The sequence below is a fragment of the Pyrgilauda ruficollis genome, unplaced genomic scaffold, assembly GCF_017590135.1.
Source record: "Pyrgilauda ruficollis isolate IOZ18807 unplaced genomic scaffold, ASM1759013v1 scaffold6, whole genome shotgun sequence".
Taxonomy (NCBI): Eukaryota; Metazoa; Chordata; class Aves; order Passeriformes; family Passeridae; genus Pyrgilauda; species Pyrgilauda ruficollis.
Window position 1 is genome coordinate 11,952,669 of NW_024527710.1, and position 17,576 is coordinate 11,970,244.

Sequence of the window (17,576 nt, forward strand, 5' to 3'; positions counted from 1 at the left end):
GAATTGACACCTAACTGAGAACAGATTTATGTATAAATTCATCCCCCTGTCTTGCTTCCCACAGGCAGCTGCCAGCAGAAGTGGTTGCGTTTCCCTCTTTCCGTTTCTGAGCCCCACATGCCACATGCGCATAGGTTCTTGTTGTTATGCCTTTAATTTGAGGCCTGACATGAGAACATGTGGTTCCACAAAACCCACCAAACACTGGCTGCAGCAATCACAGAGGGCCTGGAGAGCTCAGTGATAGCAACTGAGAACCTGTAGAACATCTCACTGAAGGGTAGGTGGATCTTCTCAGAACAAGACATAAATTCATGGACACACTTTCCAACATTTCTGTGTAAATGCATGTGCCAAAATAGACATTATGTTCAAAATTGCCTTTTGTTGTCTCATCTGGTATTACAGCTGCATTAAAAAGCAGCCTGGGAACACCATAAATGAGTGACATGTCAGATCTCTCTGTCATACCCTCTCTGAAGAGTTTTCACTTTGATACTTTTCAGCTATGTTTTGTCTGATGTCTGTACATATTCACACACTGAAGCATATCTCTGTGTGCATACAAATATTTCTTTGGAAGGGATGTGTTTCTTCTATATTTTGCTTCTTTCTAACACAATTATAGCCAGGATTCTGATACATGCATTCCATGTTTGATTCTTGTATCTAGATGAACACATTGGAATAATTCCTATAACTTCCCAGTGCCTAGAGCCCTATTTATAACAGTTTAAAATGAGGGGACAGTACCTTTTTCTTAGTGTGGGTTTTGTTGAACTTTCAGGAAGAACTTTGCTGCCATGTGATTTGAGACAGAGAAAATGTTGATACCAATAAAATTCTAGCAGAGCATGCCAAGAAAATCAGCATTCAGTTTACCTAGGATATCCCAAAGGAAACATACAGTTAATACTGAAGTTTAAAATATCCTAGCCTTGGAATCTTAAAACTCCATCAGCTCTTGGAAGAAGGGGAAGAAAGAGTAACAAAAAATCCTGTAGCAACAAGGAGGTTAAATACACACATATGCAAAATGTAGCTCAACTCAATGGATCACTTTTAGCAGCTACGATTTTGTCTGACATGGGTTTTGCTCTTGATCTCCTCATATTTGTAGCATTTCACCAAAAAAAAAAATTAATAAAACCTTCCCCTTTCTGAGAGTGCCTTATAATGAAAACAAGAATATTTTGAAAGGAAAGAATAGGAAACGTTGACTGGGGTGTCCTGCTGCTTTCTAAGTAGTCCAGCACCCAAGATTTATGTCAAAAGCAACAGAAGGTTGGAAATTAAGGAATGCCCTTGAAGTTACGCTCTGTAACTCAGCCAAGCGAGATGGATTTTCATTTACCTTGTCGAAAACCCAACATGAAAAAAGAAGTTTGGAGATAAAAATCTTGCAGCATTGCTCGAGATTTACAAATGATGTGACAAAATAACATTGTTGCACTCAAGAGAAAAAGTGCTCCATTCAATGATATAATGGCTCCTGGGCCGAAGATAGGTGGTTCTTAGTTTTAAATCTGTGGAGCATTGGCTTGAGCTGCTGTCTTTTGGTCTGACACAATTATCACACACGGGCTCTCAGCAGGGATGAGGAACTGGCACTGAGGCAATTGAGCTCTTCCTTTGCTGTCCCTGGTGCTCACAGGTCTTGTGGCATCATTTACCTGCTCTATGCTTGAACTCAACATCATCCCATCGATTCCACTGCTCTGCCAGTGTCAGTATTCCTGAATGTGAGAGCAGATATTGGTAGGGTTGATACTGTGGGATTAAATGGCCAACACGAGACAGCAATGGAAGTTAAATAAGTAAAAGGTAACAAGGCAGCTGTATGAGGAGAGGGTTATTTCTTCAGCAAAGTCTCATTTCTGTACAAGAGTGGGGATGTCCCCATTGCAGATTTTGACACACAGCAGCTTTGAATCAGAGTATGAAAGGACTCTCATTGGCTTCTGTTGATTTTGGACTTGCAGCACTGGCCTTAGTTGTGCTTTTTCTTAACAGCAGGGTCCAAAAGTCATTGTGCTGAGGTGTTAATGATTTCACTTAATCCAACTGGTTAAGCAAACACACTAAAACCTGGAAGCAGCTTTCTTTCCTTGGGAAGCCAGGCCTCCCAGACTTGATCAGGCACAGACAACAGATGCAACATGAGATAGGTTGTGTTAATAACTGAAACAAGATACTCATTGTTTGAATGGATCAATATTTTGAGATTGATTATTAAGTGAAGGCTGTGCCACATAAATAGCAAAGGAACTTTCAGTAGGCTGGAGTGTGCAGTGTGTAATTCAGCCTGCTGATTGTCAAACTGTTGATTATTTTTGCTCTTACCTGTTTCTCAGTCTACCCATGTATGGTAAAATACCTAGACAGCAACACCAGAAAGGGCTGCCATGATTGTACTGACTTTTGCAGAGCACAGGTGAGGGTATGGCACATGGTTTACACATTTATCTTCAGTTTGAGGTGTTCCATGTATGAGAGAACACTGATCTCCAACAAGTAGCTACTGTACTGACTCAACGAATATATAAATCACTGTAGAATATTATATAGGTAATAATTCAGGATGATAGTGTATCTAATTTAGACACCTAGAGCTTAGAATTTTGAGACTCTCCTGTTTACAGTGTAATTCAAACCTTGAGAGTAACCACTCAAGTGTCTTCTGCCAGTGTAGGGTGGCAGATACCTGTGTGCCTGCAGATCCAATTCCCTCCTTGCAGGTTTTCTTGCAGAAAAAGACCAACCTGCTATAAAGACATATCTCCATTTAGGATACAATCTGTTAAGTCTTCTTTCCACAAAGATTATCAAAGGGGCCTGTCTCTTGTTAGAAAACAAAGCAGTGGTTACAATTTTGTGGCCAGAGCATTCATCCCAGGGGATGGATACAGGTTCTAGGGTTACCTTCAGGAAATCTGAACTACCATTCCACGAAAGTTCTTTAACCAATACACATCGACGTATAAAAATGAGTTTGCTCTGCCTAGGACTAGTATTAATGGCTCATGAGTCTCCAAGGCTTTAGGTAGCCATGTTTAGGTACCTGCTGCCAGATCACAGCAGAGTTCTAGATGTGAGATGGGTATATCATCTCCTCACACGAGATAATTCTAAGATGTGTCGTCATCTAATTCCAGAGCCTGAAAAAATTTTAAGCCATTGAAGACAGTAATTAAGGGCTAGACGCCAATGGATTTGCAAGTTCTGAAGAGTGATTAAATTATATGGTGAATTTACTTTGTACATTTTACACAGCCAAGTCCCAGTTTTAGAGGATTTGATGCTAAATGGTTCTTAGACTCAAATCTCTTCTCCCAGTTACCTGTTAGGATTCTGCTGTCTTCAGTGTCACAGGATCTAAATATCTTTTACTTTAGACATATTCAATCAATTAAGTTTTTGTACACGTAGTATGATTTCAGTGCTTCAAAAAATAAAAGAGAGCAGTCTAAACTCTACCCTGAATGCACACCCAACCACCTAAAAGACAGAGATGGATATGAATTCCAGTTTACTTCCTCACTTCTCCTTCTGTAATGGGCCAAAAGCCTTCAGTCCAAATAGCCCTGAACTGTAAGGAAGTTCAGATCCAAACTCTTGCAAGCCAGGCCATTTCTAATTATTTTTATTGCCTCATTAAATTTATTGTGTTGAACCATTTCAAGTGACCTCATTAACTCTCAACAAAGAGTTTGTCACGTACAATCCTTAACAGATGTCTGATTTCAGGCATTGCAAAGTCAGTCATCTGGCCCTTCCCCTGCATGTACAGACCCTTAGCTCTGCAATCCTATGCTCTACTCTCTTTCAAGAAGGATTTAATTTTGATGATGCTGTATTACTGGGTAATTTGCTGCAATCCTGCTTGGGCCTGTTTTTATGCCTTCATCCCCTAGCTATGTCCCACATATTTCTTCTCATCTGCCTTCTTTCCTTCTACATATATCCAGATGGGTTGTATACTACAATTGCACTCTCTCCTGTGGAGAGTATCTTCTGGCTTTTTGACTCAACCAGGGTTTGCAGTGCCCCATTGGGCTTAGGCTGTAAAACTCCTCTATGACATGTGCAGCTGGGCTCAGAGAGCAGATTTCACTTTGTTCTTTCTTTATCCATGATTTAAATGGCTCAGATAGCACTACAATTAAATGCTAGGGTTCTGGACCACAGCCTTCAAGGGCTGTCAAAAGGATTTTGAGGCGCTCTGCAGCTGAGAGCAGGATGTGGGACTGACAAGATCAAGAAGGAAGGAAGGAAGCTCCCATGTGAACCTGAGACTCAGCCAGGTCTCCTACCACTGGCTTGCTGGGTAGGCAACAAACAATGCCAGAATTCTGGCGATGAATACAAGGCAAGAGAAGTTTTTTGGAAGAACATGTGGATTCTGCAGTCATCTCCTGTTCCCAGAGCAGGAGATGCAGACATTGCCCCAGCAGGCTGTGTGCCATGGATTGACACAAGAACAATCACTGAGACAGGCCAATGGTCCATCCCTCCAGCTCACATCCAAGGTCCAGGATAATGGTAAAGGCAGTATATTTATACAGAATACCCCTCAGGCTCTGGTATGACACAATTCAGTGGCTTCCTGTATTGAGCACTTAACATTTCTTGATAGATTTGGGCTTTTTCCCCAAAAACCACTTTTTTCAGCTGTTGTAAAACTTTACTTTCCACAAGCTCCTGTGACAATCATTTCCACAGCTGGATGAAAAACCACCTTTTTTTTTTAAGCCGTCTTCAACTTTCCAAATTGTTTTATTCTTTCCTGTCCTTGAGTTGAAAGACTGTGAATAATTATACTGTTTTCATCTTCTGCAGACTAGTCATGATTTTGCAGACAGCGATTTCTGTCCTTCTCAGTCATATCTTTTTATGTTGCTTCTGTATGAATTTCACATCTTATTTCTGGTAGGTTAAGAAATGTAACAGGCTGAGAATCAGGAAGAGTTTTCAGTAGTATACAGGGCAGGGAGAAACAAGATGGGGAGTAACCTGGACAGCAGTGATTAGGTGTTTTGTTGTGAAGGTGCTGCAGCCCTTTCTTGAAAGAATATCTAGTTTTGTAACTTATATTTGCTAAGTTTCAGAAGCTGTAAGCATATAAAAAGGAATTAATACAAACTTCCAATTTCCACATAAAACTTAAGCCCATTTCTCCTCTTACCTTTCATAATAGCTGGTCTGGAACATGGTGCTAACTTGAATGATTGCAGGGATTAGAAGGTGAGATGGGTCCAGTTCTTAGTTCATCTCACTTCTTGGTTTTATAGAGGTGCAGCTCTCCTGGATTTCTATCTGATTTACACCAGGACAGATGGGAGGAAAGTCAGGCCTATTGTTTTTTCACTCTGCTTTTGACAGTGCTGAGAATCTTCGTACTATAAAAGTGTCCACGCTGTGCCGTTTTCCATCTGTATTGCATATATTGTATCTGTCATGCTGTTTGGGAAGAGCTGATATTTTTGGCAATCTTTCCTTCTTGTACAACTCCACATATAGAATCACTGCATAAAAAATAGCAATGGATGGGAAAAAAATATCTGACTCATGGGAAATTTACATGCTTGTTTTATCCCATGTCAGAGTGGAAGAGGAGAGTACCAATGTTTCCCCCAATGGAATAAAAGGTGTTCTCAGACTTCAATTATTTGTCATCCAAATGTAAGGAGAATCCTGACCCTGGAACATTTTAGTCATAGGAGGCTCAGATTAATTTCTTATACCTGTTGTTGCCTAAAATGTCTTCTAAAATGAGAGAAAGGGAGGGATGAGCCAGCCTGGTGTGGAAGTCCTTCCATTCTGAACACCACAGCTCAGACACAAGAGATCCCTGCATGTTTAGAGATAACTTTGCTTGCTGTCCTGGCTAGATAAGGAATCCAGACATCCCATTTTACTAACTGCTTGCCCTCCAAATTTTTTTTGGGGAGATAGTGTTCAGCTGAGGAGAAGACAAGGTCATGACAAACTCAGAGCTGCATCTTCAATGAGAAACATGTTGGCTGATACAGAGTGCAACACTGATGGGAAATATTTTATCTTCATTTTTTCTGGCAAACAAAAAATCATCTGAAAATCAACCATTTCATAGGGAAGACTTTTGAATGAGATGACACCCTGACTTCTCATGGGAAAATTTTTCATTCAAAAATTAAGAAACAGCTCCAAGAAGTTAAAAAAACAGAGTAGAAAATTGTTTTCTAATGAAGCATACAAGTGGCAGGTGATAGATTAAAAGCCATAATATTCTTGGCTGCAACAGATGAAATTTATGAGGGCCTTTTCTTTCACACTGGCACTGACTTTACCCATGCAAAATTTAGACATCCAATCTAAGCAGTGTTTGATCTCCTTCCATGCTCAATATAGAGACACAGGCACGTTCTGGAGAGAGACTTATCTCATTGGTTTTATAACTGTGTAAAAATCTGAGGAATTTACATGGCTCTGAGTAAGGAAGATGCATCTGATAAGGAAGTTGCACCATTTAAACTCCGCTAAAATACTTGAGTGTTTCCCACAATCAGTTTATAAAGATGCTATGAATGGATAACGTACCTAGCGCAAGATATGTCTCCCACCCTCAGAAGAGAACAAATCCCCAAAGATTTTTTCCAAAATTAAGAGGTATAGAGAGAGACAGAATGAGTAAGACCTAAAAGAATTCTTGATTAGATCTATTAACTGCACCTGAGAGAAATGTCCTCAAATATAATTAAACAGCATTGCTATATTAAAAAGCAGCTTCTGTCTCCAGATATGGTGCAATCTTTAATTTCCTTGGATCAAATTTTGGTGGATTTTGATTGATTTTGATTTTCATAGCAGCACTGATGTCAGCTTCTTGATGGTAGCAGCCTAGAGGTTGGAACAATGCTTCTTGGTGGCTGTAAAGTTTCACTGACCCTACAAACCATCCTCTGTGTCTAAAGCATCCTAGCATGGGGTGAAGGGAGGGATGCTGCAAACCTGACAACTCATTTGGAGTGTGACAATGGAGAGACCAACAGTGAGGAAGGAATCTGGGAAAATGAGCACTAGGGCTTATTTTTATTACTGGCATTTGCCCCAAAATGCTGTGCCTGCTTCATGATGTCAGAAGTAGAAACATATAGAAGACACACCCCTGCATTTCTGCTGGTCCTTGGAAGGGGTTAGTGTGTGCCACACCCTGGGGCCTCATTTTTTAGCAGGCTGAGGGACATGTGGGAGGTGGGGTCCTTGCAAGGTGAGTTTTCAGCAAACACTGACTGCTACCCTATGACTTAAGGTTGTGTTTTCACCCTCAGTGACCCATAAACACATGCCCTGGGATCTTCCCCCAGAGCATTTCAAATGACTTTACTGACTGACTTAAGTAAAAAAGCAAAGAGCCCTTATGCCTTCAAAACTTGTGTGCATATTTTTCACCCAAAGCAGAAAGTTCAGGCACTGTTTATTCTGTTCTGCCCAGGGCTTGCTCTTTTTTATTTTGCACTGAAGTTCTTTCCTGCTAGACATTGTCTACGAGCTAAAGTTTTCTTTGGAACGGCAAATGGGAAAGGACCACCTGGGTTGGGAATTCCTGTCTTCTGGAATTGCAATCTTCTGTGCCAGTTTCATAATTTTTTTTGTCAGAAAACAAGGATGTAGTGCTGGCTGGGAATGTGTAGACAAGCCCTTCCCTTTTGCTACAGCTGTGGGTCAACACAGAGAATAACCTTCTTCCAAAATAAAATATATGGTAGTGCAATGACCAAGGTGCCTGCCTATTCTTATCAGTGTCAAGAGGCACCAATAAATACATTAAAAATACATGCATATAACCCTGGAAATGTTAGGAGGGAAGCTCCAGCAGAGGCAACAGTCTGGTATTCAACTATAGCCCAGTGTAATCCCAAGGAAAGAAGGCAGGTGTGAGGAAGGAGCAGGATTAGGTCTATGGCACTGTGTCATCCTATGGGCCACTCCTGCTGGGCAGATGGAGAGGGGAGCAAGGTGCCCACGTGAGCTGCCACAGCCATGTCTGTGTCCTGTCAGAGCCAAGGAGTGAGGCCACAGCACAGGCATGTCAAACACATTGTCAGAAGGTGCTGGAGTGGCTGGGTTTATTTTAATCTGGAAATATGGCCCTTGCTGCCTTTTATGATGTGCCAGTCTAAGCTGCCTCTGGCAGCTGTGAGAATATTGGTTTTGGCAGACAGCTGCAAAGAGCAGCAGACTGGAAGGAGTCAGCAACAAATGTGATAAAAGGGGAAAGTTGCTGATGCCAGGAGGAAAAGCACAAGGTCCTGCTGATTACCAGAAACCCTTCAGGAGCTGTGAGGAAGAGGAGGTCTCCTCTGACACTAGGATGGGTGAACAGATAATGACCAGCCCTCTCCCCTTGACTTCCCATTGAATTGCCCCACACCACATGTAAGATGCCCCACTGGCTGGAGGGGAAGGATGCTCCAGAGGAGAAGGGCAGAACTCATGAGTAATGCCAGGAAAGGTTTTCTCTCCATCTGGCATTTGGCCAAATTGATCATCTTTGATAAGAAGCACTGGGTACTGGCCACCAGTAAAACACAGGGATCTGTAGGAGCTGAAGATGTCCAAACTAAAGGGTAAAACCATGTATGTAACCTAGTGCTATATTAACAGATCCAGTATTTCCCAGTACTAGCTTTATTGTAAAGGAAAGAACTGTCTCTGTCTTACAATTACAACCCTCATCCTCTGTATTTTTTTTTTTTTTTTTTTTTTTTTTTTGCCAGCTAGATAACAAGCACTTTGGGACCATGATTTTTAATGTGTTCTGTGCTCACAAAGAGAGTGGGATCTTCAAAAGGTCTCAAACCCTTGTGAGTGTTAAACAGTGATGATGACAATATGAATGCCAGTGAAATTCCCACAGTTCTTTCTCAAACCAGCTGGCTGTATTGAGAAGGCTCCTCAGAGATGATCTCTGGGAGTGGATCCTTGAAAGCAGGAACAATTTAGATGCCAGCTTGAGGATCCATCCTGCTTTTTACCATTGCTGTTGCCAGTTACACCCAGAAATGAATGGAGCTGTTTTTTCTTAGTCAAACTGCAGCTCAGATCACCTCAGGACAGGAGGTTTTGATGCAGCACAAGGCTGCCAGCAGAAAAGGGAAATTTCCAGGCAGCATTGCTAATGTTGCAATCAGAGGGAACACAACATCCATGAGACATGGATTCTTCAGAAAACAGATTTAAAGGTCTTGGTTGGCTTGTTTGTTTACTTTTTTCCCAAGGCTTGTGGTGCTTTTTTTTCAACAGAACTCATTTTTAGCATAAACATGGAAGACTTCTACTTAAGAGAGTCGCACCCAGCAAAGCAAGATGCTTAGCCAAAGGACTGGTTACCCTGTGCCTGCCTGGTTTGTGCTGGAGTGCCCAATGTCTGGGCAAAGACAGAGCAATAGGTCACAACTGCCCATAACCTCACTGGAGACTGTTCTGAGCACACCAGTGCTCTGAAACGACAGTAATTGTTGGAAACGATGATTGAAAAAGGTCAATATTTTAGCATTATTCAAAAATAAACAAAGGGCAGAATCTTTGCTGTTAGTGTGGCCCTGCAGAGGGACAAGGAAATGCAGAGACTGTCACAGCGACCCTCCTGTGCAGGACCTCCTGCACAACTTGCCTTAAACCAAGTTTCTCCTGGACCCCATTGCTTGGGTGTCACTAAACCAGGTCTGTTGGGATAGTTTGCCCATAACTCCATGTGTTCTCTTTCAATATCCAGTAGTTGCATTTTGCTTTCTCTTTCCTGCATTTCCATGTTTTATCCAGCAAAAGATAGTGCTGTAGGAAAAATCTTAAATACTGTTCTTCTAATTTCAGTGGAAGGAAAAGTAGAAAAAAAAATCAGGCATAGAAGATCTTTGTCAAGATACTTATAGCTTAATTTTGCAAACTGAAGACCTTTAGAAGAGACACAGCTAAGTCTCTGAAGCATTTATACCTTATCTGAAATAAAAGCACACTCTGAAACTATCTGAGATATGCCTGAAATTAGCTTCAGAGAGGAATTTGGAGCCTGGAACAGTTTATGGAGACAGCTTTCCAAGAAATAAATGAAGGAATAAATATTTATCTCCTTGTTCCAAATCTCCATATTAAGACTTGTGCTGAAATAATTATCTTCCCTTTTAAGTTGTATTTATTCAGAGATCTATGGGGCATGAAGAAAACAGCCCAGATTTATATAATAGACACCTTGTGTTCTTGTGTGCAGAGAACACCATAAATATTAGTCACCCCTGGCGTGTTAGATCTGTCACTTCATGGTGATTCTGGGGAGTATTTTTAGGAAGAGAATAGATGTGGTAAAGTTTGTTTCTTATGATACCAGATCAGAGTGGTTTGCTGGAATGGTTGCTAGTGACACAGATGGAAATAGCATGCATACCACAAGTTAAAGACCTGCTTGGTGGTTTTCATATACTTAGGCATACTTGCCAGGCATTCTTTTTTCCCAGCAATTTCAGATTTTCAAACAGTTGATTTTAATAAAATAAAAATCACTATTGTGACCTGAAAACTATGCCTCCCAATATTTTCAAAGGCAACCAACTTCCTGAGAAGTTTTGCTTATAGGCCTAATTTGAACATTTTTTCATTAGAATTCTTATTTGAAAATATTTTTTTTATAAAACCAAAACCAAAAACAAAACCAAAACAAAACAAAACAAAACAAAACAAAAAAACCAAAAAACAAAACCAAAGCAAAGAGGCCTTTCATGCCAATGCTCAGCTTGAGCTGACTGGCATTTAATCTCTCCATATTTTAACATAAAGCCCTGAGGTCTATGGCTGAGGTGATGCTGTTTCCACATTCTGATAATGTGGTTCATGGCATTCTGCTTTATTTACTGGAGTAAAAGCAATGCCCCATTACCAAAGCCTGAATTGTGCCAGCTGGTGCTTGTGCACCTCAAGAAAAATTATTCTCATCACAAAGATAAAAACCAAGAAGGTGCCAGAGAGAGGACAGTATGATAGTGGCTACAAAATAAGAGAAAATAGTGGAAAATGATAAAGATGATAAGGAGGACTGAAAGTAGAAGTTCTGTGAAAAAGATTGACAGAAGCTGGATTGTTTAGTCTAGGAAAAAGACAACTGTGAGACAGTCATGATAACAGTCTTCAAATATGTTAAAGACTGCTGCAAAGAGGGAGGTAATGAACTCTTCTCCATATCCACTGGGGATAAGGCAAGAAGTGATGGGCTTAAATTGCTGCAGTGGTGGTTTTGGGTTAGACAGGAGGAAAACCTTTTTAAGGGGATGGAAAAACCACCACAGGGATAGATTGCCTGGATTTGGAGACTCTGCCTCAGTAAGTCTTTAAAAGCAGAATGGAGGAAAGTTTGGCTGGTATCATCTCTCAAGGTCTCTAACTCTCCCAGCTGTAGGATTTTACTGGTGGAGAATGTAAGCACAGAACACTGAAGTGACTTTCTGACATCACAACGGGTAACCTAGAACAGGAGTAGGAATCCGGTTTATTAGCTTACTGAGCAAAAATAAAAGTGTTAGGAAATAATATTAAAAAAAAAAAAAATTACCCAACTGTGTGATAGCAAATAAAAGAGAAACTGAAATTGAGCCAGATTATTACATTTTTTAAGATTTAGGTAGTTTGTTCATATGTGCTTTTAATAAAAGCTGACCAAAACACCAAAATTTCCAGTCTGCAAAGAATTCCAATATTTTGAAATGTCTTTATTCAGAATTGGCTTCAAGATAATATGTTCCATTCCATGCTGAAACATAATGTTAAGTATGGAAGGATGCACACATTCATGCACTGCAGTGACTGATGTGTATTCATGTTCAAATAGCAAATCAGAACACTATCACTGACATACATTTTAGCATTTAAAGAACAAAAGGAAAGAAATAAAAATGATTAGTTGTTATTACTCCCATGCCAAAAATGTAGTTGTTGCAATCAGAAAGTTTTGCTGAACCAAGCTGGAACAAAATTTGCCTATTTCAAACATGTTTTTTGAGCAGCTCTGTCAATGTATTTTTCATTATTGCAATTTCTCTCTCTGCTAGAACGAACTCTGAATGATCAGGAAAAAAAAATACACAAGGCTTCTGTAGCTGGAAACTGTGTTACCTGATATAACCCTAAAATGCCTGCTCCTTTCACATTTCCAATCAGTGAAATTACTGGTCTGTCAATCTGTTTATTTTTGTATCACCATGTTCAATGCAGTGAAATCAGCTGCCTCCACTGAAAAGGCAAAGGACTGTGCTGGTATCCACTTAACATTTCCTGTTTAAAGCACATGCAGAGAGCATGATAACCTGAGCAGAAATGCCTGGGTGAGGATGTCTCTCTCGTGTCTGGGTGGGTGTCCTGCTGCCCATCCTGCTGTGTCTCGTCCTTCACTGGCAATCACAGCAAAGCCAAGGCACTGTAGGAGGAGCATTTTACCTTAATGTCTTTTGTCCATCTCTCAACTGGATGCAACAGTCAGCCATTGAAAGCCTGATTTAAGTGAGGTGCTTTGAGTCATGTACCAAGGGTTAGTAAAAAAGAGTTTCCCAGTGTGTGTGGGGCCAAGCACTCCAGTGGAGGCAGTGAGAGTGGGAGACCCTGAGGACCAAAATTACAGGTGTCCTGCTTGGATTTAGCCTCAAAAAATCCTTCACTGACTTTGTTTGTGCAGTAGCTATTTTGCAAAATAATTGCATTGCTCCTCTGACACCTTCCCCAGCCGTTAAATTCTGCTTTGGAATGGCTCCACTGAAGAATGTACCACACATGTGGCACAAAATGTACAACATGTACGAGTCTGATGTTGCTGTTATCGCTTGGAGGGTCTGACTGGCATATTGTCAAACATTTTACAATCTAACAAGTTGCCAAATACCTTCTAATTAAACAAACCGTTCCTTGCGTAATGCCAAACAATTAAACAGGTTTATAGTTTTTAATCTAACGCTGCATCTGGTTTAAAGGTCCGTGCTAAATATCAAAGTCATCTGATCATCCAATGACAGCTGTCAGCTGATGATGGGGCATCTCATCCTCCCATCTGGAAGTGCCTGGAGAATTCATGTTTCTTCTATTTTTTTTTCCCGTCCTTCAGTGTATTCGTGACAAGTTATACACAAAACCTTTTCTTGACATGGCTACTTTTGGGGAAGCCCTTTTGCTACACAGAATAGTAGGTTAAGGTTCCTCATTATTTTCTTGAGAACTTCCCTCCAGGATTTGGTGAGTCATTCCTTTGAACAAGAGCATGCAACCATGGCCTGTTTAAGGACCAGATCAGAAAGTCTGGTAGTAACTAGACAAGGTTTGAAAGGATGCTCAGTGATTTATCAGGATGATTCATCTGAATGTTCAAGATGGTCCATCTCATTCCCAGACTCCAGCACATCACCATTTGCAACAGCTGGGCCAGAGCTCATCAGAGAAGAAAAGAAGGGTTGCTGAAGCTCTCTGGAGAGCTTATGTGAGGAAGGACAATGCCTCAAAAGTGATCCTGGATGAAAGCTGAGGATTATGGCTTGCACCTGAACTATAAACAGAAATGTTCAACCAGAGCTCAGACACAGAGTGGCCTGTAAAATCTGAAGTTTATTGACACTAGAACCCTCATTTATAGCAAATTTCACAGTGGAGGAACTGAAATGAGTTGCTTTTTGCTTCTATGGCAACCAGAGGGTCAGGTTCAGCAGCATGTTCATTCAATGAGACTTTGATGTGCTATTCAGTGAAAGTGTGTAGCTCCAGCAAGGTCTTTACAACATACTGTTACTTTCTATTGCCTTTTCACAACAGTAACCACTCAGGTAGAGGATGAGCTCCCTGTAGAAGGCAGGCCAGCACACCAAGCCATCGTAAAAACAATGGCTGGTACAACAGCAGGGCATGTAGCTGGAAGAGACAATGCCTGTACAACCAGCCTGGCCCAGCTCTATTTATGCAGGTGTAAAAGGGCTCTTGCCATTGGAAATAGTGTGGAGTCATTGTATTACACATTCTTTCCTCTGCCTGCATCCTGTTTAAACAGGCTGAGTGCAAGGGGGTGTCTGCTATTCATTTGCGGATGCCTTGTGATGATATGAAACATAATTGTATAATTGATGCCAAATAAACCAAGGAATGGCTGATGTTCAAGGGAACTAGCAAGCCCGCAAAGCACTTGAAATATTGGAGCAGGCAGAAAAGATAACAAAGTCTGATCTTTTTGCTGCTCCCTATGTTAGGGCTGCTTTTGTGCAGGGGGAGAGGAAACGGTTAGCAGGAGAATGTGATTCAGATGTGCTTGGAGACTGCTGGAAGTGAGACACACAATGGCTCTGCAAGCCTATTGAGTAACTCCACCAAAGCCAGTGGACTTGCTTGGGAATGAATATTGGCCCCTGGACTCTTCTCTCTGTGTAGTGCAGCTCTTCAGATGTTTGTCAAAATGAATGCGCAATTGTTTGTTTGTTTAGAGCCAACAATGTCAGGCTGCATGTTATGGCCCTGTTGTGTTTGGCTTGTTTGTGATTTCTCTGCCTGAAATAATTTTATTTTTATATAGCTGTAGTGGAGTGAAGGACTCTGGGGACTTTATTTTATCTTGTAATGCATGATTCAAGAATTGAACATTAAATCTGGGGCTTGGCTCAGAGGCAGGTCAAAAGAGAATAACTTGGAATAAACTGCTGATGTAGAGCCTCGCTTTCTACGTAATGGCAGAATGTTTTCATGCTATGAAGCCATGAAAAAAATCCTCTAGAATTACTACAATCTTACCCTCCAAAGAGATTTTCTGGCTTAAAACTATTACCTCCTGATTTTGACCTCCTGAGCAGGAATGCTATTGCTACATCAAGGTAATAAACTCCCAGGTTTTTAATTTCAATATTTCAATTTGGTTCACAAGAAGTTTTAGGCTGTGAGAAAATAGTGTCAAACTTCAGTTGATATGCTGCAGTTGCCTAGCTCTTACCCAGTTCTTGTGAGACAAAACTTTGTTTTTCTTATTGTTCATTAGCTTCCTTTAGAAAATCTGTCTCATGCAAGTGTTTTCCTGTTAACTGATTTCAACGTAATCAGTGTTCAATTATTGTAACAAAACAATGTTTGTTTGAGGTGCAACCCTGAGCAGAGCAGGACGTTAGGTGTTTGAGAAAGGTGCACCCAGCATCCCCATTAGACACAGGCAAAAAACAGATGCGAGAAAGCATCCCCAAAATTCCCATTTGCTCAGCTGTTTCACTACAGCTCCAGTCTGGTCCTATCTTCTGCTTGAAGTGGGATTTGTTCAATGTGTGTGAAGGAGATTCTGAGTCAAAGATTCTGATTCACTGGGTCAAAGTGAACCTCTAGTTTGGCATCCTGAAATTTGTGAGGTTTGGTTTTTTTGGTTTTGTTTTTTTTTTGGTTTTGTTTTGTTTTTTTTTTTTGTTTTTTTTTTTGTTTTTTTTTTTTTTTCAGGTGAAGATAAATGACTGCTTTTTAAAGAGCTCCTTTGGTACTTTCCAGGAAATCTAAACCTCATGCCCTTGGCCCAGTCAGTCTCCCTTTTCCTGAATGTGCAGCTGTGAAGGTGTGCACTATAGGGTTTGTTCTGATTTATGAACAAAAAAAACCCACTTTTTTTTTCTTTTTTAAAGTATTTACATCCTCTAAGACTTTGGTGGTTTTCTTTTTTTCTCTCTCTCTTTGACCCCAGTGGAGGCTGAAATCCAAATGTCAAAAGAATGGTATTTAGTGCAAGGACAGAGATGACCTTTTCCCATCAGCTATATTAATGAACCTCATCAGAATGTGGTGTTACTTGGCAGAATAAACCCCCATGTCCTTTCTCTGAGAAATATATACATGAGGCATAATCTAAAGCTGACATTTTCAGGAGACCATAGAAAGGGCATTCAGACTGTTTTGCAGTCGTGAGAAATATTGACCCTAAAAATTCCCAAGTTTTAATTATGAAAATATGGTTACCCTAAATAATAATTTTCTTTTGTCTGTTGTCTCAGAAGGACCTCAAAAGAGTAGTTGCTATAACTCTCAACATCTTAAGAGATGGAAAAATATCTTGCTGGGGTGAGACCTGTTGCGCTAGCAGCATTCTCAAGCATGCCTCCAGTCACACATCATACTGAGGATTCAGCCACAAACCGGAGTGACCACTATGGACCTGTCTGTCCTGACTAGTGGCATTCTGATCTGAACATTGTTTCTGTCTCTAAATTGGACAGTGCAGCTAAACCTAAGCTGAGGGACTGATCTTTGCCTGTTTGGTCAAATCCTCAAATCCTTTCTGTGGGCTACAAGGTTGCACTTATCAGTAAGCAAGAACATTTAACTTCTAGTGATGGTTTCAGATGCTTAAAATTTCCTAATGTTTGAAAGTCAGTGCAGTGCAGAAGCTTGTAGGATCAGGTTCCTTGCAGATCGAATTGCCCTGACATCTGCAAAGTGATTTGCCTCTCAGTGTCTGTTTCAAATTCAATAAAATTTACAGTAGCCATATCTGACCACAAAGTGCTTCTATCAACTGCTGTTCGCTCCTGAAGCAAAAAAAACATGTTTCTGTGTTTTTATTTTCACAGAAAAGCATTCAGCACATGACACAATGCTATAGAATGGTATTACAGGATGCCAGAAAACAAATGCAACAGAAAGAGAGAAATATCATAGCATGTCTTTTCTGCTAGTAGTTTCTTTCATTCTGCTATGAGATAAGAGTTGGAAAGAGGACTTCTTTATAGCAGTTCTGTAGATATTCTGGAGGGGGCTTGCTTGGTGCAACACTATACTGTGCTTGAAAAACTGAAATATGAGTCCTGCAAGGTGTCTGCCTGTTCAATGGATTAACAGCAGCAGGGAACTCCTCCAATCAACCAAGCCTCCTCTCCTCTCCTCTCCTCTCCTCTCCTCTCCTCTCCATTCTGGCCAGACTACATAGATTTAAAATAAAAAAAGCAGAAGTACCTGCAGAAAGGCTGTATATTTGTGTCGTAAATTCCAGAGCATTGCAGCCTGATTTTTGTAAGTCAGTTTGGTTTCAGGCATGCTAATCTCCACAAACCTCTTGTCATGAAACATTTGGGAAAACTCTTCATATTTGGGGCTTGACTTTTGGCATTCAGTGATAAGATAAGGTCACTGGGGTGGCAGGAAGAAGGAGAGCAAGAGGGAGGTGGTTTTAAGGACTGGCTCAATCATTGTCTGTTTGACAGTGAAAGTTGGGGCTGAAGAAATCTGTTTGTATGCCACTGGATTCCTGGGTGGTGCTGGGCAAGCCTTGCTTTTCCCTGTCCTTTGCTTTTCCCACTCTGTAAAAAAAATACTCTGATTTTATTTGCAATATGTAGAAAGGAATTACTGGTGATCAAGCTGGTGGTTGTTATTAGCAACTAGAAATAAGAAATGATAGCTGCAAGTGAAACAGGGAAAGAGCAGATGTCTCAAATAATTTCCACTGACTGCTCCCACTAAGCCTGGGGAAAGGCTGTTGCTCTGCAGCATTTCTCCATTACAGCAGTACCAGCAGGTGCTTTCTGTGGAACCAGCCCTGAAATTGAAGGAGGAAAGTTATT